At 37.8% G+C, this 24,113-nt stretch overlaps 1 protein-coding gene across 4 annotated transcripts in view; it reads right to left on the bottom strand.

Annotated features, from left to right (window-relative positions):
* The window catches only part of rimbp2b (RIMS binding protein 2b), a 97,535-nt gene extending 85,363 nt beyond the window's left edge, over positions 1–12,172 (bottom strand). For all 4 annotated transcript variants that reach the window (XM_056773041.1, XM_056773052.1, XM_056773046.1 and 1 more), the window contains exon 1: positions 12,043–12,172. The gene's annotated coding sequence lies outside the window, so the exon portion shown is untranslated. The remainder of the gene's footprint in view (positions 1–12,042) is intronic.
* Positions 12,173–24,113: the final 11,941 nt, after the last annotated feature.

Raw genomic sequence — 24,113 nt, 5'->3', positions numbered from 1 at the left:
AACACATTGATAAAATAAATAACTTGACTGCATTTTGGATGTAAGCGTCTGTCAAATTCATAAATGTAAATGTTCATATCAAGAGCAATTACAAGCTACAACCAAAGCTACCAACATGAAACACTGCAGACTGCAGAACAACTGCATCCTACTGTGCTGAAACCCAACCGCATCCATCTCTGAAGCCTGATCTTGTTTGAAATCACACATCACTCACTCTATGCTCACATTCAGTCAGCGCGTCAGGCCCTGGAGAGCGGGTGCCTATCTAGTTTACAGTGTTTGGATGTGGCTCGCTTCCGAACGAGAAGTGATTGAATGTGAAGGGGTTGTTCAAGTCGAAAAGTTATGTAATGCGCAAAACGTTCACTTTGCATTACCAAATGGCCTTGGCGCTTTTCACACACATACTGTATAGCATACAAACATAACGTATATGTCTTCAAGCGCCTATGCACAACATAATGCTGGATTTTGCAAGGTTGTGGATTCAGAGATGCACGATTAAATGTCAAAGCTAATGTTTAATTTGTACAACATGGATAAATATAGAAAAACAGGTAGAAGAACACACATGTAAATGTCAGGCAGGATTTTCTCATGTGAGATAGCCTAAGGCTATGCTGACTCCAGTTATCATAATGTATCTGTGCGTGTGTGTGCATGCATTAACAAGTTGGCGTGTGTGTGTATTTGTGTGTGACCATGCATGCACTGTGTTTCTCACTCCATCATTACAATTTCCTCCTCTCTCCCTCTTTTTTTCACTCTCTCTCCCCCAATCTCTCTTCCTATATCTGCAGGGTTTGTGCGTGTGTGCATGTGTGTGTGTGAATGAGTCATCACTGGTGCAGAAGATTATCTGCATTCTTAAAGTTTGCCAGAATCACAGGTTTGTACAGTAAATGCGGAAGGAGATCCCAAAATTCAACACACACATGCATGTTTACTTATCTATCTATTGAATGAGCCCTTTTCATAGACTCCTATAGTTTTTAAACACGGCTAGTTAGGAACCCTATAATCTAACAATAACCCAGACTCTGACCCTAACCTTAACAGAAAACCGTCTGCATTTTTACAATTTTGAAAAAGCTTAATTTACTATATTTTTGGAGTATGAGGATGTCCTACGGGAGGTAGGCTACTGTACAAAAAAGTACTTAAGCAACACAAAGCACTCATATCTCAACAAAACACATATAAAATGCTCTCAAAGGCTCAAATATCTCGAGGGAGGCTATGGTGATGAAAAAGTTTGATTTAGTAGGAAGGTAGCATGTTAATATAAAAGATCCACAGAAACAAACAGCAACCAGCAACATTAACTCCAGAAATAAGCAGTTGAGGGACAACCGGGCACATACATCAACATCTTAACACTATAATTAATGTGTATTGACTTATACCTCTGAAACACCCATACAGATGAACGGTTTGTTTGTAAATATGCTGTTATTTGAAATGCCAATGTCATCTTTCATTTTTATCTCGACACTTTTTCATTGCAGTTATAATTTGTTACATTTATACAGTGTAGGCTTTTCTGGGCACTCAAAGCGCATTAAATGGAAGGGGGAATCTTCTCAACCACCACCAATGTGCAGTATGCACCTGGATGATGCGACGGCAGCCATATTGCGCAAGAACGCCCACCACACACCAGCTTATTGGTGGAGAGGAGACAGAGTTACAAAGTCAATTAGTACATATGGGGATGATTAGGAGGCCATGATGTATAGAGGCGTATGGGCGAATATGGCCAGGATGCCGGGGTTACACCCCTACCCTTTTTCGAACAACATGGGATTTTTAATGACCACAGAGAGTCAGGACCTTGGTTTAACGTCTCATCTGTATGATGGGTCTTTTTAACGGTATAGTGTCCCCGACACCTCTTCAAACAGGTCTCCCATCCAGGTATTGACCAGGCACAGCCCTGCTTAGCTCCAGTGGGCAACCAGTCTTGGGCTATAGGGTGAAATGACTGCTGGATATTCCATTATCAGTTCCCAAATAAATGAAAATTCTATCATGATTTACTCACTTTCATGTTGTTCGAAACCTATATAAATTTTCTGTTGTTGTGCTGATCACAAAGAAAAATATTTGGAAGAATGTTTGTAACCAAATAGTTAGCTCACTATTGACTTCCACAGTAGGGAAAAAACAACTGTAGTAGTCAGTGGTGCCCCAGAACTGTTTAATTTTTTCACATTCTTCAAAATATCTTTCCTTGTGTTCAACAGAACAAAGAATGTATACAGTTTGGGGACAACTTGAGGTTGAGTAAATAATGACAGCATTTTTATTTTTGGGTAAACTATCCCTTTTGAATGTGTCGCTAGGAGAAATGAAAAAATCCATAGGCTTCCTTTTACCCATAAACATACATTAAAGATGTTTACCTCACGACCAAATCATTATAATTTACAACATTTCCAAGATTTAACTAAACTTCTATCAAGGGGAAACAAACTTCCGTCTACACTGCCTTTGTTTCTGCCTGATCAAAGCCTATAACACATGATCACGATCAAAGATCTCAGCGGGGAACCCCTCAGAACCTAATTTTAAAAAGTGTAAACCAATGGGGTGACTGCACAAGGATCTGGAGAGGGTGATATATAGAATCTCATCAATCCAAATGAGATTTCTGTTGAGTTTTTCAGTGAAACGCTAGAAGAAGATTAACAGAGGAAAAGAGATAAGCGGTGGCGAAGAAAGAGAAATGGACTCTGCCGTGGGTGGGAACATCAGATATGATCAGAGATCAGACTTTCCGTAGCCTGGAGCTGATCTGGTTACACTAAGGTTCCTTCTGTATTAACCAATATGAGTTCACAAGTAATGTGAGTTCCCGTCTCACATGCTACAGGGGACAAAGTCTTTACCAAACACTTATTACACCATCTTGATGAGAACACATTTGCATATACATGAGGATATAGTATAGACTTACACTATAGTACACCCCTCACATTTTGGAGTGATTTTTTGTTATCTTTTCATGTGACAACACTGAAGAAATGACACTTTGCTACAATGTAAAGTAGTGAGCATACAGCTTGTATAAAAGTGTAAATTTGCTGTTCCCTAATATTGCCCAACACGCATCCATTAATGCCTAAGCCGCTGTTAATAAAAGTGAGTACACCACCAAGTGAAAATCCCCTTTAAGTTCAAACGTGTATAACTTTCTTGCCTCTGCAGAACACAGAAAATTAAACTTGAAGAATGTATGTAATCAAACAACACTGCCTTCCATTGGCCACCATTGTATGGACACAAAAACCATTCAGGCATTCTCAAAATATCTTCTTTGGTTTTCCACAGACGAAATAGTCACATACAGGTTTTGAACAACATGGAGGTGAATAAATGATGACAGACAATTTTTGGGTGAACTATCATTTCAATAGTTTTCTAATGAGGATGTCCTGAAATGTGCCTAAATAAAATTTCCTCAGATTACTTTATATAAATTCAGAAATACATGTGTCATAATTCACATAGTTCTAGGGCATTAAACCGGAGCTATGCTATGTCATGCATTCTGACTTCTTAACACTGATAAACGTGCTGGCATCTCATGCTTGACATGATCAACTTTTTTTTTTTGAGTTGGCCCGTTGTATTTCTGTACTTCCCCAGCACTTTGTTTTCTAATTCTAGTCGTTTGAAACTCCTTAGTTTGAAAAGTCAAACTAAGTCATATGTCTTTGTTTGTTGGTATGTGCATAATGTACAAAACATGAAGGGATGATGTATTGATGTGTTGCTTGCTCGTGCTGTAGTTCCATCTCACTCTCCCCACTAGTCCCACCTCAAGCAGTTTTTCCGGAAACAATCGTACAGCTGTTTCTCTCTTTTATAAATTTGATCAAACTAAATACTGAAGATACGACATATGCAATACTACTGTATAGGCACTCAAGATTAATATGAGATTGGCAGAAACTGCATGTGGTACACAATCTTTAATGAAATAAATCTAAACATCAAACAAATCTGCCACATTGATCCTTGTAGTGGAGTAGGGGGGGCAAGACCGTGGTTCGAGACCGGTGAGTAATTGTTATTGAGCGCCAGCTGTGCACGCACCGGTCTCGAATCATGTAGGAGATCGGGAGCATATAAGAGAACGAGCGACCGGACCGTCGAAGAGAGAGGACCAGGCCCGAACATATTTTATGGTTGTATGTATGTTTTAATTCCGTGTTTTTGTTTTGTGATTTGTTTTGTTCGCCGGCGGCTGTTATTATTTATATTAAAACTTTACTTAAATGTCTGCCGGTTCCCGCCTCCTTCCTTCCCTATCTTAAATCTTTCTACAATCCTTTTAACAGGTTTCCATTAAAGACAATCTTTTTCCATAAAACCCCTATTGATTTTAATGCTGGTTCAAGTGCATCCTCAAAGCACAAACAATGTAAACAAATACAAAGAGACGTGTAAACATTAACTTTAAATTGCAAAAATGTAACAGAAACTTGTCGCTGAAGAAGTATCCATGTTTTTACACAGAGTCTATGTAAATATTTATACACATGTATATACCAAATACATCGATTCATGCATTAATAAACAAAAGTGCTTCAAGTGCATAAATGGTTTCCCAAATGTAACTAAATGTAATTAATCACAGACTTTTATATGTTCGTCCAACAATATAGTTATTAGTCTGAAGTCTCTTTTCTCTTACCTTCTCCCATGCACACACTGAGCAGTATTGGAGGCTTATGTCTCTCATCGTGTTCTCCGCTTTCCACCGACTACAACCATCCTGCACACGCACACACTCCAATATTACCAGTACTCATCTCGCAAAAACTCAGAACGACTGCTTTCTCTCCTAACAGACACATCTGAACACGCAAGAAGTTTCCAGAAGCCAGGATGATGGCCATTGGTTGAGCAGTAGAGCGCTGTCACTGTAACTCAATACCGCAACTGTGTGTACTGATCCCATACCTGTTGATTGAGTTACAGGGGAGGTTTAAGCCATCCAACTTCACATTAACCTCTAGCACAGACACACTGATGGATATGCCCAGGCACAGACTGCTCGATTCAATACAAACACAACACACAGATATACATGTAGACTTAGAAAGAGAGAATAATATCTTCGTTATGGAGACAAATGTTTCTATAATATGATTGTGAGGTTATTTTAAACACAAGCACAATTCTATTCAAGACACGGCAGTTTGGGTTTGTAGTATGTGGCAAGTCCATGTGTGATAGCTGGTTTATGCTACTGTAGAAAGTGTAGCAGGAAATAAACACATTTAAAGGGATCATTGACCCTAAAAGGAAAATCCTTACAAGAATGGCTTTCTTTCTATTGCAGAACACAAAAGAAGAAATTTTTAAGAATGCGGTATCCAAACAACACCCATTAAGTTCCATTGTATGGACACAAACCACTGAGTCGTTTCTCAAAATATCTTCTTTTGAGTTCCACAGCCGAAAGAGTCACATACAGGTTTTAAATGACATGAGGGTGAACAAATGTTTATTTTTGGGTCAACTATCCCTTTAAAGGGAAATACATGGACTATACAGTTTTTATTCAATTAAACCAAATTAAAAAAAGAAAATCCATCATCCACACAATTTGTAGCTGACTAGCAAGCAGCACATTACAGTTTGTGACTATGATTAACTGAAATTAAAGCTCTTTAGAAAATAGGTCTCAGTTACAGAATTCTTCAGCACCACACAGCACAAACATATCAGTTGATAATTTATGCAAATTATTTATTCATCATCACCAGTCAGCTCTTTGATGAACCTTTAATGAAGTGTTGACAAACTGGCTCTTTGGCAAAGAAAAGACAAAGTCTGAGGGAATGAATCCCAGTCAGTACACTGCTCTCTCGCTCACTCTCGTTCTCTTTTAAGGAGCTGTCCATGGTGCTGAAACATGGTAGACTGAGCACACTACACATTTCACACACTCGCTCACCAATCCAACCTTTTCCCCTAGTTTTGCAATGCCATTGAGGATCACAAAAAGCCTATGTTCTATTCTCATAGTTGGGATGATTTTGCTTCTTACATAACTATGTTTGGATGACGATATAAGTTATTATGGCCAAGACCGCAATACTTATGAAGAGAGGGACTGATTAACATGCATAGTGGCCACCCACATCTTGTTTACTTGCTGGTACAGAGAGTCTCAAATAAAACACTTGAATAAGAATTAGAGTCGTGTTTAAATCTATTGCAAATGTTCTGAAAGTGGCCAATCAGAACCAGCCAAAACTGGATGTATGCATCAGCCAGCTTAAACTGTTTTGTTTACAAATACAATATGCATTTTTTACCATTATCTTAAAAAGTTTTTGATCTGAAAGCTTAACATTTTTTTGGACAAAATTATAGTTGCACAAACATACAGATTTTTATTACAAAATTATACTTTATTTAATATTTTAAAATAGTTATTTAAATGGATGACATAATAATGATCGTTTATCGTTTTGATTCGGTTTTAAATATAATGTTGTTTGAATTTTGTTTAAACGTTTGAACACTATGAAAAAATGAAACAAGAAGTTAATTTGGACCAGCGTTGGACAATCTTCCAAAGTGGTCTGTAAATGGCTACTGGATCACAAAACCAGTCATAAGGGTCCATTTTTTTAAATTGAGATTTTTGCATCATCTGAAAGCTGGATAAATAAGCTTTCTGTTAATGTATGGTTTTTAGGATAAACCGAGATATTAACCATCTGAAAATCAGGAATCTGAGGGTGCAAAAATACAAAAAAATATGGAAAATCGCCTTTAAAGTTGTCCATCAGAGACGCTGTAGCAGTCCGTAGCTAAGAAGAAACAGGTTTGTTTTAACGCTCTCTGTTGGCTTGACATTGTGCAGAGAGTAGATGAACCTGAAAGCGGAATTTCAAAGCTTTACATAGATACCAAACTAGAGTGTGTAATTCACAATGAGCATTCAGCAGGGAGTGAAGTTTGTAGTTTCCAGCCATTTTGTTTGCTATTTAGCTGCATCCACTAACATTTTTTTTTAAAAATATATTAACGGTAGGATATTTACAAATATCTTCATGCAACATGATCTTTGCTTAATATCCTTAATGATTTTTGGCATCCAAAATACATCGATAATTGTGACCCAAACAATGTATTGTTGGTCATTGCTACAAATGCTACTTCTAACTGGTTTTGTGGTCTAGGGTCACATTTTAAAAGCATGTCAGAATATGACCTCAAGAAGCTGGTTGATCGAATGAACAGAGAACATTTTTAACGGTAGCCTGTGAAGCTGAGACCAGCAATGGTTTATACACACATTATATTTACCACCTGAACAAAAGGTATTTCAATCTGAACATCATCCAATGTGACTGCCTTAAAAAACTCTCCTGGCATTAGTTTAGGAAGCCTGAATAAACAGCAAGTATACTGTAACAGCTTCAAATGTTTCTTCTCACATGGTGTCAAAACTCCAAATAAAAATCAAGTGGAGCGGTCTAACACTCCCCTAAAAATATTCCACACAGACTCTTCTGCATTACTATGAGGGGGGGTGCCAGGAAATGCATTAAGAGTCTGTAGTCATGGTATCCGTCTCTGTATAAGCACCCATTGCGGTGCCAAATCCTAAAATGTGTGAGATGGATTAATGGTTATTAACTCAACAGAAACACAAAAGGTGTCATAAAGATCCAAATATACGCAAAACCATATGATGACATTTTCTCACGCAAAACATTCACATACACACGCGCACTGATTTCAATGTCTCTCTCACATCAACGCCTTTTCTCTAGCGCAAACACACACCCACAGAGACGTGCGTATGTTCGTGCACACATTTTCCCCCAGATACACATACGCGCACACACACACACCTCGACTGACAGAGATCTAATTAAGGGCTGTGAGATTGAACATGTCCCTCCTTCTGATAGCGTAAAATTAGATGTTACAGATTTAGAATTGCATTCTCACTGTGATGTCTGACAGCGTCTACCAAAGTGAGGCTTTTTTTCCATTGGCGTGTTTGCATATGTCAGCTGAAATGAAATGGGGATGAATCAAGAAAAAATGTCAAGATCAAATATAGAGGAAAAACAGGCAATATATGCAAAAACACATAAAATCATACCCAATTTAAAACATCAATATTTATGTACTAACTGAGCTTGGAATGACAGTTATTGCAGCAGTCTGTTCCACGTTGTGTATGTGACAATCCACAGGTCACATTTTATTTTCACAGACTTAAAAACATGCACACAACAATCAAACATCTACCCACATATCTTGTTATCACTAAATCAGATGTTTAACCAATAAAACATTGATATCAATTTATATTATGAACCGCCATAAATGATATCATTGTGGTTGATAATATTATTTATAACTTACCACATTGTTTTTTAGCATTTAGCTTTCATTTTATTTTTCCAATTCAATTATTACTTTTTATTATTCATTAAAAATGTATTTATGTATTCTTTTTCTCTGGGGATGTTTTCTTGTTTCTCATTCCATATGCATGTGAACTAGGGCTGAAATGACATCAGATTTTCATGGCCATACGAGTTCTGGTAATGATATTATTGCTTGACCTATTTAAATAGGCTTTTTATTTTTTTTACAAACCTTTTATATTTTGTGCTTATGGCCAACAAATCACACTAAAAACGTAGAGTGTAGGGATTAGAGAGATTTTTCAACCTCTTAAAGGAACAGTTCACCCAAAAATACAAAATCTTTTTATCATTTACTCTCCCTTGAGGTGTTCACATCTGTATTTCTTAGTTTTGATGAACACAGAGAAAGATATTTGGCAGAATGCGTGTAACCAAACAGTTCTTGGCCACCATTGACTATCATAGTAGGAAAAATGACAATGGTAGTCAAAAGTGCCCCAGAACGGTTTGCTTTCCTATATTCTTCAAAATATATTCTCTGTGCTTACCAGAACAAATAAATGTATACACATTTTGACCACATTTGGAACAACTTGAGGGTGAGTAAAAGAGAAACGATAATATCATAAATGTAGAATTAACACAGTATTGAACATCATGGTTATTGACAAAACCGTATATTGTGACACCCCTACTGTGAACGTGTATGTAAACACTGTTTACACTGTGCTATAAATACAGCATTTTACTACGTTCGCTTACTTAAACTGATCTAGAAATAACGCAACATAAGCATAACATTCACTTCTCGAATTTGCATGTGAGTCAGAGAGCCGGAGCAGTTTTCTCAGCACACATACAGTTGAGAGACCTATGGGGGCTTCTCTTACATCACTGCTCCTTTGATTTCACTTTCTGTCTCTCATCCTCCTCCTCCAGCCGCCCCAGTCTCACATCTCACCAGCTCCTGCGTCACTCCTTCATCCTCTGCGGAATTTCAGCATGCGTTAACGTGCATCTGGAAGAGCTGCGATTTTTTGAGTGCCGTTTCTGCACGTGGCCCGATCGCATGTACCCGCGAGCACGCGAGAACGACGACGCGCGTCTGACGCACACGTACGATCACCAAGATTCAAACCTCGGCTAACCGGCGTATGGATGTTAGATGGAGGTTTTTATGATCTTGTTAAAACTGGTTACATTATTCAGAGCTCCATTCATTCAGAGAGAGAGCAGGGACGAGAGAGAGAGAGAGAGAGAGAGAGAGGGACAGATTGATAAAGAGAGAGAAAGAAGGGGAGCCCACGGGCTGGGTGAAATTTTAATGAATTCTCGCACAGTGGGAAGAGAAATGATTGTGAAAGTTGGCAGGGAAGGAAAAGATTTCAGCTCGGCTGATTTCTCCTGTGTCATTGCTTCTTCTCCTGTCTAATGGGAAATATTTAGAGAAAGGAAAAAAGTGAGAGAGCAGAATATCTTTGTCAGCAAGCATGACACTTCATGTTGCTTTGATCGTTTTCAATAAGGCACGATTGAAAATGTTTAAGCAGGTCATGTTGGCTGGTTTCGTCTGATTTTGCAGTTAGTCTCTGTGAGGTGGTGCTTGTTTCATCCCTTCAGTCTACCTTCAGCTGCATGCCAAAAGGCATCAATTTCTGACAGAATATCATGTGATATGAAAATAATAATTCATTACATTTATATAGTGCTTTTATGGACACTCAAAGCACATGGAAGTGGGAAATCTCCTCAAACCCTGCACTCCAAAAAATGTTTACATTGGGTCAGAAAAGGACATATCCAGCCACTGAGTACGTTCTTAAACCCTATGGTTGGGTTCGTCCCATTTTGACCTAACCGTGGGTTGAAATAACCGCAGGATTTATTTGGATAAAAAGTACACGTATACTCGAATTTTGATGTACAGCACCAGTCAAAAGTTTGGAAATACTTACAGTACTCTCTTTATTTCGATTGTTTTCCAACTTATAGAATAAAAGAATACTCATCAAAACTATAGATGAATGAGAATGCTAAAAATAGCATTTTGTACCTGGTTTTATAGACATTAGAGAAAAGAAATAAAAGAGATAAAGAACAATCAAGGAGTCTGGCCAGACTGTCTCCTCTTGAGCGTTAATAAGATGGATAATTACATTAAATGTCTATTGAAGGCTTGTAATGTGGTCAGCAGGGTGATTCAATTTTATTAGCATTTATATGAACGTGGCCAAGCTCTTAGTGTTTTATGCAGATGTTTTTTTTAGTAGCCAGGCGTATAAACGGTAAAATATTTCTATTGATCAGATACATATTCATTGATGAGGTGTAAGCCCTGCATATAACAGTGTGCGGGTTTTTACTTTTTCTATTTGGCTGTTCTTTCAGAATTTAAAACAATCAAGTATAATCAATGCGAATACAGCCAATTGTGTTATTTTGTAGCTGTTTTTTTGGCCTATGTAAAAACCCATGCAGCATATTAATATTTTGTGTGTGCAGCCAATCATACATATGGTAAACTAATCTGGTCTGGATTCGGATTCTTCGTAGCATTGGCAGAAGCCACAACAATAACATTAAGACTATGAAGAAGTTCTTTGGCACTTAACAAATCCAGACCGTCCAATATATAGATAGCACATGTTTATCTGCCATTCAGCAAATCGGTTAACATCACTGGGTGAACTTTACAATTCAAAACGATTCATAAATGAGCCAAATGTTCTAGCGGGGCAAATATATGATGCTGTAAATGTGTTTAACAGACACAAACTGTTACACACATTACTGCTCACTTTGTTAATACCTCATTCACACACACACGCTTACACACACACATTACCAAAATGTCATTCTGCACTGATGGTTTTCCATTACCACTAAATTATTTCATCACACATGACTGAGAGCACAAACCAGTGTTGGCAAACAGGCAACGACAAATCTTTCTTCCATAACAACCTATAGACATACATACGCACACACACACGCATGTGCAAACAGATGCAACACTCTACATTCTTGTTTTCAGTTTTTGAGCAATGAAAGATGTGACACATCAAAAATGGATCATAATGACATGCTAATGAGCGGCTTCTATAAAAATGCTGTTTCCTAGCAACTAACAGGTGATACGTGTTGCAAAACTGTGCATCCACAGCAACACATAACCATGCTGCCAATAAAAAACTACAAAAAGATAAATTATGTAAGATGTAAACAAATTGTAATATTGTGTAAATAACTAAATAGAATTACAAAGAAGTTAATGTTAGAATTACATTTCGATCAGGGAAACCCGATGACAAGTATTTCTAATAGATAACAATGATAATGAACTAAATGTAACTGGAGTGTGTTTGTTTGTGTGTGTGTGTGTGTGTGTGTGTGTGTGTGTGTGTGTGTGTGTGTGTGTGTGAGAGCGTGTAAACAATGCAATTCCTTTCCATCTGGTCCAGCACATCCCACTGTCTCCACTGGGAAATGTGTTAAAGTATGACTGTGTGTGTGTTGGTAAACATTAAAAAACAATGGCTCCTCCAGCTTTCCTTTTTTTAGAATTAAATTTAACAACCTATCAACATCACATCTGCCTGGAAATAAAAGGATGCAAACAAACCAGTAGTTTGTGCTGTTGTTGAAGCAGGTAGAGAGCGCAGGCCTCAGGTGAGAGTTTGTATTTCCTGGCCTCTAGCAGCCGGTATGCTTCCACATGCTTAGGGGAGCACTCCGCTATATGCAGTGGAAACACCTCATTCCTTGGTTTCTGAAAAAGACATCAAATGTTATATTAATTAATACATTTATCAAAAGAAATAGCCTACACACATCCACTGTGAGTTTTTTTAGACAGATATTTTGTAGCAAAGGCTGATCAGGTTCACAAAATCATTAGAAAAGATTCATTTGCGACTAATCACTCATACATTTTACTCAAAAAGGACGTGTTATTGATATTTAGCAGCATCTAGTGGTGAGGTGGCAAATTGCAATCAATGGCTCACTCCATCGCTCACCCCTTCCTTTCGAAGCACTACGATGGCTGTCACAGCACTGAGATTTTGTCACGTTTCCGCTACTTAAGGAAATAACGTTTTTATGAAATGCGTTCTGCAGAACAGTTTGTCCGTTTAGGGCAAGTATACAAACAAAATGGTACATTATGTAAGGTCTTTATACTAGGGATGCACAGGAATAAAAATTCTTGGCCAAAGCCGAATATGGCACACTGATCACTGCTTTTTGTATTTATTTAGCCAATTTTTCACTATTGAATAAACTGAATGATCAAAATGCACTTTTTATATTTTGTCTTGCTTTTCAATATAATACAATATAACTTAAAATAAAATGTAGCAAAAATTGAGCCCTCTCCCTTCTTGAATAGCCTATATAGATGCTGCGTTGAATGTTGCGCCATCTTGGTAGGATGGCTGCTAGTGCGTTCGATGAGTGTTTTGTTTCTCTTGTTTAAGTAGGAAATATAACTATGGTAGGTCGGTCTTGTTGTGTGAAAAACTGCACTAGCATTACGTAGAATCGTTCAGGAAAAGCCAATGGTTCTTTCACTTTCGATTTCACCATATATCAAACAAAACAAGTAACTGTACAAATCAGAACAATAATAGCAGTGGACTATTATCCTCCCAAGATGGCGGCGCCACTGCAACATGCAACATAGGGCATGACGTCAGCTGACTGCTGAAAGAATGTACTGTAGTCTGTACCCCTGTAGCAAAACACTTCATAGAAAAGTGTCGTTCGACATTATAAGCTAAAACTATGAATAAACGAAAACTGTTGGATTATTAAAGGCTACTCTGCAAAATGATTTAAAGAAAAAAATCATCCATGCAAGCAATGCTGATTGACGCTGACAAACAACCATTTCAGTTCATGTCTCTCCTCCAAACTCCGCCCACAAAAGCTGAATGTTCTCTCAGAACAGAAGGTGCACTTGTGGCCAGGATGCGCAGAACATACTTTGCCAAGTTGTTTTGTACAGGGAATTGTGTACACGCAACCACTATATGATGTCAAAGGATGTCGCGAGCGGTGGGAGTAAACAAGTTACCGACCGGTAAACACGCTTTCATTCAGAAATTCACTCCGTGTTGTGTCTTACTGACACTTAAATGCTACACAGCATTTGCTACATTAATAAAGCGCGTCTCTCTCTCTGTGCTGGTTGCTGCTTGATCATATCAGACGTTCACTTAATCGGCCGAACACCGAACATGCTTTTTTGCATATTGCATATCTGTCAATGGATCCTCATTAATCTAACACACTGGTCCTTTAACTCACAGTGGTAAACAGCTAAAAAAAGGTTTAGAATATAGCACACAAAATATATTTTACCTGTTAGACAAGTTTGGAATAAACATGAAGGCAAGTAAACATTTGTCATTGATCTAACCCTTTAATCGTGTTTTTCAGGAAAAACATTCATTAATGAATGTCTAAGTGAGCAGCGTCAACCTTTAAACCGTCTGTTACTGCGTGTGCGTGAGTGTGTGTTTACAATGCGTGTTCTTTGTTAGTAGAGTGAGTCTTTTGTGGTTCTTGTCAACAGTGGTGGTTTCCTGTAAGGGCTGACTTTAATGCTGTTTTGTACTCAGCGGCCACCTGCTACACCATCATCATGTCCTTAACCCATTAACAGGGGCCATTACTACCCTGGCAAACACACACAAGCTTATCAGTGTGTGTGTGCATTTGTGTGTGCCCATTAAGTCTCGTCAGAGGGTTTGGGTAACACAAAACCTTAACACATGCTCAGTTTAATTGCAAAAGGGGAAAAAACTAACAAACAGCAATGAAGACACAAAAGAGGGTATGATAAACAACAACAATCGTTGCTGCTGTTAGCCAGGTGATATGAATGGAAACAGGAGGTAAACCAGATGTTTGGGTTCGGCACAAGCCTCATATGATCCTATTGAGCTATTTTATAAATGAATTAGTAAATAATAAACAAGCAGCTTAGCCATTTTTCTGAATTGTACAGAAATAGACATGCATCATACATCCATTTAATTCATGCTAACATTAAAATTCAGTACTTTCCTCAAATTGTATTTTAATAAGTTTCTAAAATAATTAATAATATATTAAATAATAAAAATTCAGTTAAATAAAAAATGTAAGGAAGATTTTCTCAAGTGGTCTCAGACATTTGAGCCCCACTTTACAGGAATATTATCTACTGTAATTTAAAGTAATAAATAGGCACACATCTTTAGCAAAAGACCACATCTCCACTTTAAACTTGCTGAGACACTCCTTTTAACCGGTCTTGAGTAATAATGAGAATAAGTGAAGCCTGAACTGAATCGAATGCCTAAAATGTCATTTAAAAACAGTGCAAAACGCTTCCGAATCGAAACAAATGTGGCATAAACCTGCTCTCTCGAAATCTCCAGCACCACAAATACTCAAGAACTCACCCAGCAAACAGCGTAAAGTATCTACATGTGTGCCATTTAAGATCTCCAGATACTCACACCTGCCTAAGCATCCACTCTTAAGTGACCGGTATGGGTGAGTTAGCCTAACAGTTAGCTTAGCCCTCCAGATCACAGGAAGTAGAAAGAACAAAAAGGATGTTTACTTATTCATCGTGCCAGTCAGGTGTAACAGGGGGAAGCCTTTGTTCTGGAGAAGAAGCAGAAACGTTACACTGTGGGATGAACCCGTTTTAGGCTTAATATACTGGACTAAAAATAGACTATGGTGTAAATAGCAGCAAAGTGGACAACTGTGTGATCATTGACAAGTGTGTGAAACAAAACAACATGGTTGATCATCAGGCGTGAAGTGTGATGCTCATGTGCTTGTGTAGGGTATTTTGATTGTGGTAATGTAACTGAGCGTGTATGTGTACGTCAGTGTCTACGTCATAATTGATTAGCTTGCGTCTATTGTTAAGGGCACGTGGACAAAGTCACTCTGTCTTGTGTGATGTTTATCCTGTTATTTTTTAAATGTACATCCAGTTAATCCAAACATACAAGCAGATATTTACTGCAGGGAGACAGTGTATCACCATTTAGGAACATAGACCATTTCAGAAGATGTAAACACTTGTTCAAAAGATTTTTAAATCTTACAATACAATTAAATCTTAAAGAATAAATTAAGAATAAATAAATGTCCTGTTTTTTTGTGTGCAGTGTTAAAAAACTGAAACGGGAAGTTGGTCTGGATCAGCGCAGGCCCATATCAGAGCCGTTGAGAGAGTTGCGACAACTGAAGTTCAAAACATTGTGCCATACGTGATCCATGGAGCCTTCAGATAGTTGCAGGAAGTTAAGATTATTCTTTTAATTTCTATTCATTAAACAAATTGTCTTTAAATATGTTAAAAATGTACCTCAATTGGTCCTTTTATTCGCAGTTCCATGCCTTACTAGTAACTTCAATGAACTATTTATTGAGAGTCTCCACATTGTAAAATCTAATTAGTTGATCTTACTTAAAAAAAAGCATGAAAACCGATTGCCTTAAAAAAATCTAAGTAAAGTGAAATGGTATTGTTGAGTTCAAGTAACTTAAAAAACAAGTTCAGATGTACTCTTGACTTAGTTTGGAGTACTCAGAATTAACTATTTTTACCAACTTAAGAATTTCCATTGGATTTATTGCATCCATCATTGGAGTTTTAAATTCACTAAAAAAAATGTTTTACTTCACATAAATATTATTCCAAAAATGCGTAAATCAAACACCTTGACTTGTGCAACACAAAATGAGCAAGAGGAGACTGATCTCAGCACTGTATGCACAGACTATGCTCATTGCTAAAAAAAACACACGGGGTTCACAGACCCTAATCACATGCACCTATCTTCTAAACAGTGGTAACCACAAAACTGAAAAATATGTCAAACTCTTCTCAATATCTAAGAGAAGTGAACATTGAACACTATCAAGTCTTTAACTTTACTAAGAACATATAAAATAATCATATTTTTAAAAATGTACTTTCCTAATGTAGTCTGGTGCAAAGCATGCTGGGAATCTTTTCTGCGTACATGTAGGATCTGCTCTCCATTGCCTCTCGCTGGTGTAGTAAAGTAATTGCTTCGCTTGCCGCTACTTGCTTGATTTAGGTAAAATATACTTAAGGCGAAAAGTACGTTGTTTTATTTCCCCTGAAAGTAATCGTAACTTAATAAAAACTAGTAAAATGTATACATTTTGACAACTGAGTAAAGTTAACAAATAATTTGTAAGTGAGGACAACTATTCGATTTTACAGTGCATGAACTGCCATTGCTGTGAACAAAACTGTTCCACTGAAATCAATGGAGTTGACGCGACTCTCTCGCTAACATTTTCCAAAGTGGTCTATAGGCTATACAATTATTTGGGGAAATAAAGTGAAATGGCAATATCTTTCATGGTTTTCCATGGCAAAGACAGATGTTTACTATGGCTTTACTACGCTTGGAAACTTTGTACTTAACTTTAAAGGATAGGTTGTTCGATTGGTTTCACTAGATGTTAAATAAGTCTCTGGTGTTCCCAGAGTGTGTCTGGGAAGTTTCAGCTCATAATACAAAACAGATCTTTTAATATGCCATGCGCTACATGCCCACTTTTGCATGTGAGGAGAAACGCGCTGTTTTGGTGTGTGTCTCTTTAAATCCAAGAGAGCTGCTAGTCTCCGCCCCCTTTTCAGCAGAAACTGTGCAGTGAGCCTGTGCTTCCAGCTACAAAACACTAAAGAATGGTCACATAAAGCGAACGAGAAACAAGGTCTTGTCTTTGAACACCAAACACATTGTTTCCGATAAGCACACCGGTTTCCCCCTGGGCCATTCACGAAGCCCGTCCGGTCACGACCGCATTAGGGAGAGAGAACCGCGTTGCGTGTTTACAAACCATACACACAGTTTTCTGAAGTGAAGATACTCCAGACAAACTCATCGCTATTTCTCCAAGTCAAATTTATGTTACACAGTACAATACCGTCGCATGTTTACAAGCCACAGACATCGCATTCTAATAGTGAACAGACAAACGTGTCACAGTGATATTTGATCTACTTTAAGTTGCCGCAGGTCCCTGGGGTCTTACTTAAAATATACCTGTACTTACAATGTCTTTATTTGTAGCTTTGCCTCGCTCAGTGTGGATGATTTCTATTGAAAACTAAATAAATCCATCGCTCTCTTGTCTCCCGTGAGTCTGGGAACATTGTTCTGTGCATCCAACAACACAACAGTTCATAAGCTTTGCTACTTTTGCCATGGTGTTGAAACTTCACACAGGTGAAAACAACAATGGCGGCGTGATGGGTGGACACGTTCAGAACAAGGGGCGGAAATATTATAATAAGAACGACTACTTACATCAAGCGCTCGTTTTCTCAAAGGCTTGCAGAGATAGGCTCACATAAAAACAGTTAATGATTTGTCTTTTTTCACGTTTTCTGAGTTGACGGATGCACAAGAGACCAGATTTGAGCATTTAAACATGGAAAAAGTCTGTTTTTCATGAAATGTCCCCTTTAAGTCTAACCAACCAGGTGGAGATGCCTACACATTCTCATTTAGAAAGATTCACTGCAAAAAAAATTAAAAGCTGCATTACATTTTGAGGTTATATCGAATTGGCTTCATAAGTCACTTCAATTTAGATTATATTTAATAAACTTGAATACTCGGAAAATCTACATGCATTTCATTCTTTTTTATTTTAAACCAGGTTCAACCTCATTTTCCTCAAATAAGCTTCATTTATTAAAAAATGCATTTAAATATATAATTTGTCAAAGGTTTCGGTTTTGCACTTTATTTTTTAATAAAGAATTCATATTATATTTGATCAGAAAATTGAGCTTTTGACATACAAATACATCTTTCAGACTGAAAGATGACACACTCTCACCCTCTCTTTCTTAAAAAAAGAACAAATGAAACATTAAATTCTAAAAACAAACCATAGCCAACTTAACTTCAGCCAACCATGAGAGATAAACATTATTAAAAAAGTATTCTCTGCTGTCCCTAAGAACCACTAAAGAACCTTTATTGTTAAGTCTGTACAGTATCCAACCTCGCTCTGCCACATGCAGTCAACTGAGATCCATCATTTGCATGCTAGACCACTCAATGACCTTTCAGATGTTATATGTTTAGAGAGAAGCTGCGGATCAGATAAAGCCCAATGTATCGCGCAGCCATTTGCCTCAGGAGAACGAGAGGCAGGGTATTTATAGCTCTACACATCCCCAGCTGCACGGCTCCTTCCCCCTGCCAACAGGCAATTGGGCAACACAAGATCGCCCCTCCAGCAAACCAAGAACATAATGTCCATAACGCAAACAGACATCTGGACATCAACAGTCCACAAAAGAGAGAGAAAGGATGTTTTGGCAAGAGAGAGAGGGTGCATGTTAGAATGAGAAAGACCTTATAAATTGGTAGAAGTATGATAATGTCAGCATCACCCTGTTTACCTCTGGCATTTAGAAACCACACCAGCTGACTTCACGTTACATAATTCAAAACAACAACAAAAAATGTACTTCTTCACCATTCACTGATCATTGCTTTTGTTTATTTGTGACAATTTTTATGTTTTAAATAGTAACCTCTCCATTTTAGTTGCTGTTGCTGCACTCAATACTTACAGTAGACCTACTTATTCAGAAAAGCTTGTCCGAGCCATCAACGGTAGCAGAGGAGGCGGAGCTTTCCAAATGGTCAATTATTTTAGCAGACTGTGACACAACAGGTGACAGCAGATCAGAATGTGTTATGTTTTACATTAATCCATTAAGGAATAATATATTATAAACCTTTAAAAAAGTCATCATTGATTCATCCTCATGTCAATCAAAACCTGTATATGACTCTATCGTTTGTGAAACAGAAAAGAAGATGTTTTGAGAAATGTCTTTGTGGTTTTGTGTCCATACAATGGATGTCAAAGGGGGCCAATGTTGTTTGGTTACCAACATCCTTTAAAATATCTTCTTTTGTGTTCTGCAGAAGAAACAAAGGTTTGGAATGTCATGAAGGTGAGGAAATGATAACAGAATTTTCATTTTTGAGTGTACTGTCTCTTTAATGATGTTTTCATTACAGACATCAAATTACTTAAACAACACAATTTTGATATCAACTATTCTTAAATATGTTATAATAAAGTGCTTATAATAAAATTAAATTTACAATCAACATTTATCAATAAACCAAAAATAGAGGTTTATAGTAAAATTCAGTTTAAACTATTCCATAGACTTACATTAGTAAAGAGCATAAGCTTGTCTGTTAAAGGGATAGTTCACCTCAAAATGAAAATTCTGTCATGAATTACTCACTCTCTAGTTGTGATTTCTTATGATGAACACAGAGAAAAATATTTGGAAGAATGCTTGTAACCAAACAGTTCTTGCACCCCATTGACCATGGTAGTACAAATTCAAATGTTTGAACTTTTAGGTAACAAGCATTCTTCGAAATATCTTTCTTTGTGTTCTTCAGAACAAAATTTATACAGATTTGGAACAACTCGAAGGTGAGTTAATAATGACAGAATTTGTATTTTTGGGTGAACTATCCCTTTAAACTGTTGGACGGCAACAGTTGCTTAGGCAGGTTGTGTGTTTTTAAGGCAGGGTTTGGCGAATGCCCAATTCCTACAAAACAACAAACAATCACAGCAGATTGGCAAGCCGCCGCACTAATTCAGCACCACAGAACGGATCGTACCCAGGGCTCATCATCCATCTTCATCCGCCATGAAAACAAAACAAGGGCCTGATAATTCCATCATTGTGTCACTGTTTGCAAACCACAGCCTTGATCTCCCCATTAACAATATTAATAAGCGTGTTAGGCTCTCTGTGAATATGGTTAAGCCTTTTTTCCAAAGGCCGAGAGGCCATTCATATTGGGGTCAGGCTTGGCATCCCGCCCATGTAGGCAAATATTCACCCGATGCCAGTATGACGCCATTTACAGTGACACTTAGAGACAGGAGGGCGGCAGGAGAAGGCGGCCGCCCCTCCTCAACGTTTCCTAATTGCTTTTCAGTGAGGGCAAGTCAAATTAAATCTTGCCTATTACAGCTATGCTATTCAATTAGCCTTTGCTTCTCTCATGCTCTGAGAGGCTGAGATAAAGATTCTGCGCTCATCTACACCGTGTGATGTCGAAATAGCATTGGGCCACCGGAAAGCAAGAAAGGCACTTCAAAAGAGAAAAAACAGAGAAAACATATGACCTCGTTCATTCTGTGCTGTTGATCTGGAGCCTTTAAGCAAGCACAAAAGTTAAAGGGACTGTATCAGAGCTGCGGTGCAATGAGTGATGTGCTAGTTGTGATATACTGTACAATTTTTAATAGAAAAAAGTCAGGAGACGCTGGTTCGTTCTTTATTATCACAAACTGAATACCCTATGAAGTTGGTTCCTGTAAAATAATAATATGTTAAACGGAAAAGCTTTCCTGTAGTTTAGTTGTTAAAGCATGGCGCTAGCAATGCCAAGGTCATGGGTTCGATCCAAAGTCTGTTTAGGCGGCCATGTTTGCAATGCGCCTCCGGGCAGTTAGTGCATTAATACGTAGTAATTGGGAAATACTGATATTTCTACAATCGCCGGCTCAAATCTCAATTAAATTACATTTTTCATGTTGCTTTAGATACTACGCACTCGCAGAGCTTCACTAGGGGGGCCATATTGAGCGTTGTGTTCCTCCCCATTCATTTCAATGGTGACGCATCTTAATATCTTTGGTTCGATCCCAGGGATTGCACACAGTCAGAAATTGTTGTATAGCACATAGCAATGTAATTCGCTTTGTATATAAGCGTCTGCCAAATGCATAAATGGAATGGAATGCAAAATTCACAGAAAAATAAAAATTCTGCAATGATATATTCACTCTGTTTGAGCAATAAAATACTAAAAGAGATTGTGAAAAACATTGCTGTCACAAATGCGGACACATGGTGTAACTGACAAAATAAGCATCATATAAAATAAAGAATAATGGTTATAGTCTAGTCTAAACAGGTGTTGAATTGAAAGGTGTGACACATTTTGATAAAAGAAAACAAAAGAAAGGAAAAGACGTGCATTTGTGTGAGGGAACAGTGGGATTATATTTACGCTGACATAATGATGTGTGAAATGAAATTGATCAGAACAGCAGTGAGAATCAATTAACCCTGCAGAGTAAATGAGGGTCTTTGAAGACCTTTGTCTTCATATTGATCAGCAGGCCTCGAGAATAACAGCACAAGAGCCAAAACCTTGCTGAAATTTGAAAACCCGAGATCACAAATGCCTGTGAAAAGATGGCAAATAGAGAACTCAAAGGTATCACAAATCAAACATCAAAACATCACTATTCAGTAATAATGTTACTTTCCTAAAAGATTTATTTATAAAAGTATCAATTTCTTTATTTCACATGTATCTCCTCCTCATAATTGGAGTACTTTTAGCATTGGAACAGCTGTTGCCAACGTGCCCCAGATAACTAAAAAAAAGAAATCCCTGACAACATCACATCCTGAGTCAGTGCCCGGCATGCTCTGAAACAGCAGCACTACATATACCCAGAGATGGTAGAAGACTACAACAACATATGGCACATCCCAAAAAAAACAAGTCATCATCTTGTCAGCTAAAAAAACACACTATTGGCTGTTTGAAAGAGGTTTGGTGTGTTATAAGTTAATGTAAAATTGTCGGAATAAAATATGCATTCTATCTAAAAGCAAATGCTCACCCAGACCTGCCTAATACGCCTTGTGTAACTACACCCCCACAAATCTACGTCAGTTTATGGTATGATTTGACCGCCCAAATGTATAGTCAAGTAAGGTGGGTGTACCTGTCAGTAAAATTGCTTTGGAACCTGATGTCCCGAAAACATTTCCATCACGCCCTTGCAGTATTCGACCAATCACTACGCACTAGTAAACTGGCCAATATCACACCTCGCATTTCAGAGCGATCTGCTAAGCCAAAAAATTCTCGCGTTTCAGAGAGGCGGGGCAAAGAGAAGATACAAGCATGTACGGTATGTGGAAAATACAGCGTTCTTTAACCTTAAATCGTGTATACATATAACATTACAAGTAAAATAAATGATAATATAAAAAAATATTTTATATAATACTAAAATATTGTTACTTTTAAGACCTCCTTTGTAGTAAAAAAACTAGATTGCTCATTTTACGCTTTAAAGTCATACAAGCCCAAAACATCCATTCAGGCAGAAACAAGGTGACGGCTCAAGAAAAACTTTGGTCTGTTTTATGGAGAAAAACAATACACATGAACTTTAGAGGGGAAAAAAACTATTTTATAAATGATGATTAGGGTTACTCTGTCTCTATTTGTTTTCAGTTTAGATCTTATTATAAATCATGTTCAAATCTATGTTCAATTCTAGAGCCTTAATGAATAAACAAGCAAAATGTTGTGACGCAGCCATTACTTTTCATACAGCATTTACTTTTAAACACTTCAATGAATGAACACAACAAATAAATGAATGTTCGGCCAACAAAGACCATGACAACCAACAAGCTGCACAAAAAAAATCTCCGGATGCCACACCAGATGTCTGTGGGCATCACTCGGGTTGGGTGTCTCTGGATGATTATAGGGTGAGCTTTGAAGCTTTGGCTGTCACATTACTGTATAATAGAATCTCGGCTTTACTGAAAGGTGTTACTTCACATTAGTGCGAATACCCACATGACTGGATCAACAAGTTTCTGCACTCAAACGCTCGGGTCATAGGCAATCACAAGCAGAGATAAGTCCTGTCTGGCATGCAGCCTTCAAACAAAAAATCTAATCGCAAGAAAGAAAAGTGATTCAACACAAAAGAGTCCACGTCCCATACAGTACGCCTTTAGATCAAACAGTCAGCATCACAAGTTTTATTGAAGAAGTTCTTCATCTTATTAATGTTGTTTTATTAATATTTGATATCAAACAATGTCTGGCAGACTCCTCGGTTAAGACCCCCCTGATTTAACAAGTCTGGTTTAAAAATCAAACAGAAATATGTCTCTCTGACGAGAACCTAGATGTGTTTTTTATTTTTTTTCCCAACCTGAACTGATGACAGGTCGGATCTTTGATGCTGAAAGCAGAGAGGATCTCAAGCAAGCTGACAAACTGGGCTGGAGTCCCAGTCATGCGAGACATGAGGGCTAAACCGAACGTCCGGGGTTATCTCTGTCCGCTCTAGCTGTGCTGTGCGTGTTTGATTTATCCCAATTAAGGCTGATTAAACAGCTGGAGATTACAGTGAGGTTTTGTCTTCTCTACTGGAATACTGGGTCAGGGTTTCACACATTTAATCATTTAATATAAGCTGGCACAGCGTGTTATGTGATACAGGAGTTCCTTGGACATGCGAGCTCGGGATGTTCCCACAGACACGCGAGACGAACGTGCTTCATTTGCTCATTATGAAAGCCCTTGGGAGGACAGGGATAAATGACAGGACTCCGAGAAACACCATTAGAGCCACACAACAAAACACAAGCATCAAATCAGGAGCATAAATCATGTTTACATAGCCTATTAGATATGAGCACGGACTGTGTGTGATGTGATGTGACGTCTGAAATAGTGGCATTTACATTTATTTATTTTTTCACACAAAAGTAATTTAATATTTTAGTTAGGCTAACCTTTAACT

Source organism: Triplophysa dalaica, chromosome 18 (assembly GCF_015846415.1).
Source record: "Triplophysa dalaica isolate WHDGS20190420 chromosome 18, ASM1584641v1, whole genome shotgun sequence".
NCBI classification, from domain to species: Eukaryota; Metazoa; Chordata; class Actinopteri; order Cypriniformes; family Nemacheilidae; genus Triplophysa; species Triplophysa dalaica.
The sequence above is the reverse complement of the archived record's forward strand: the minus strand, read 5'-3'. Positions and strand labels throughout refer to the sequence as shown.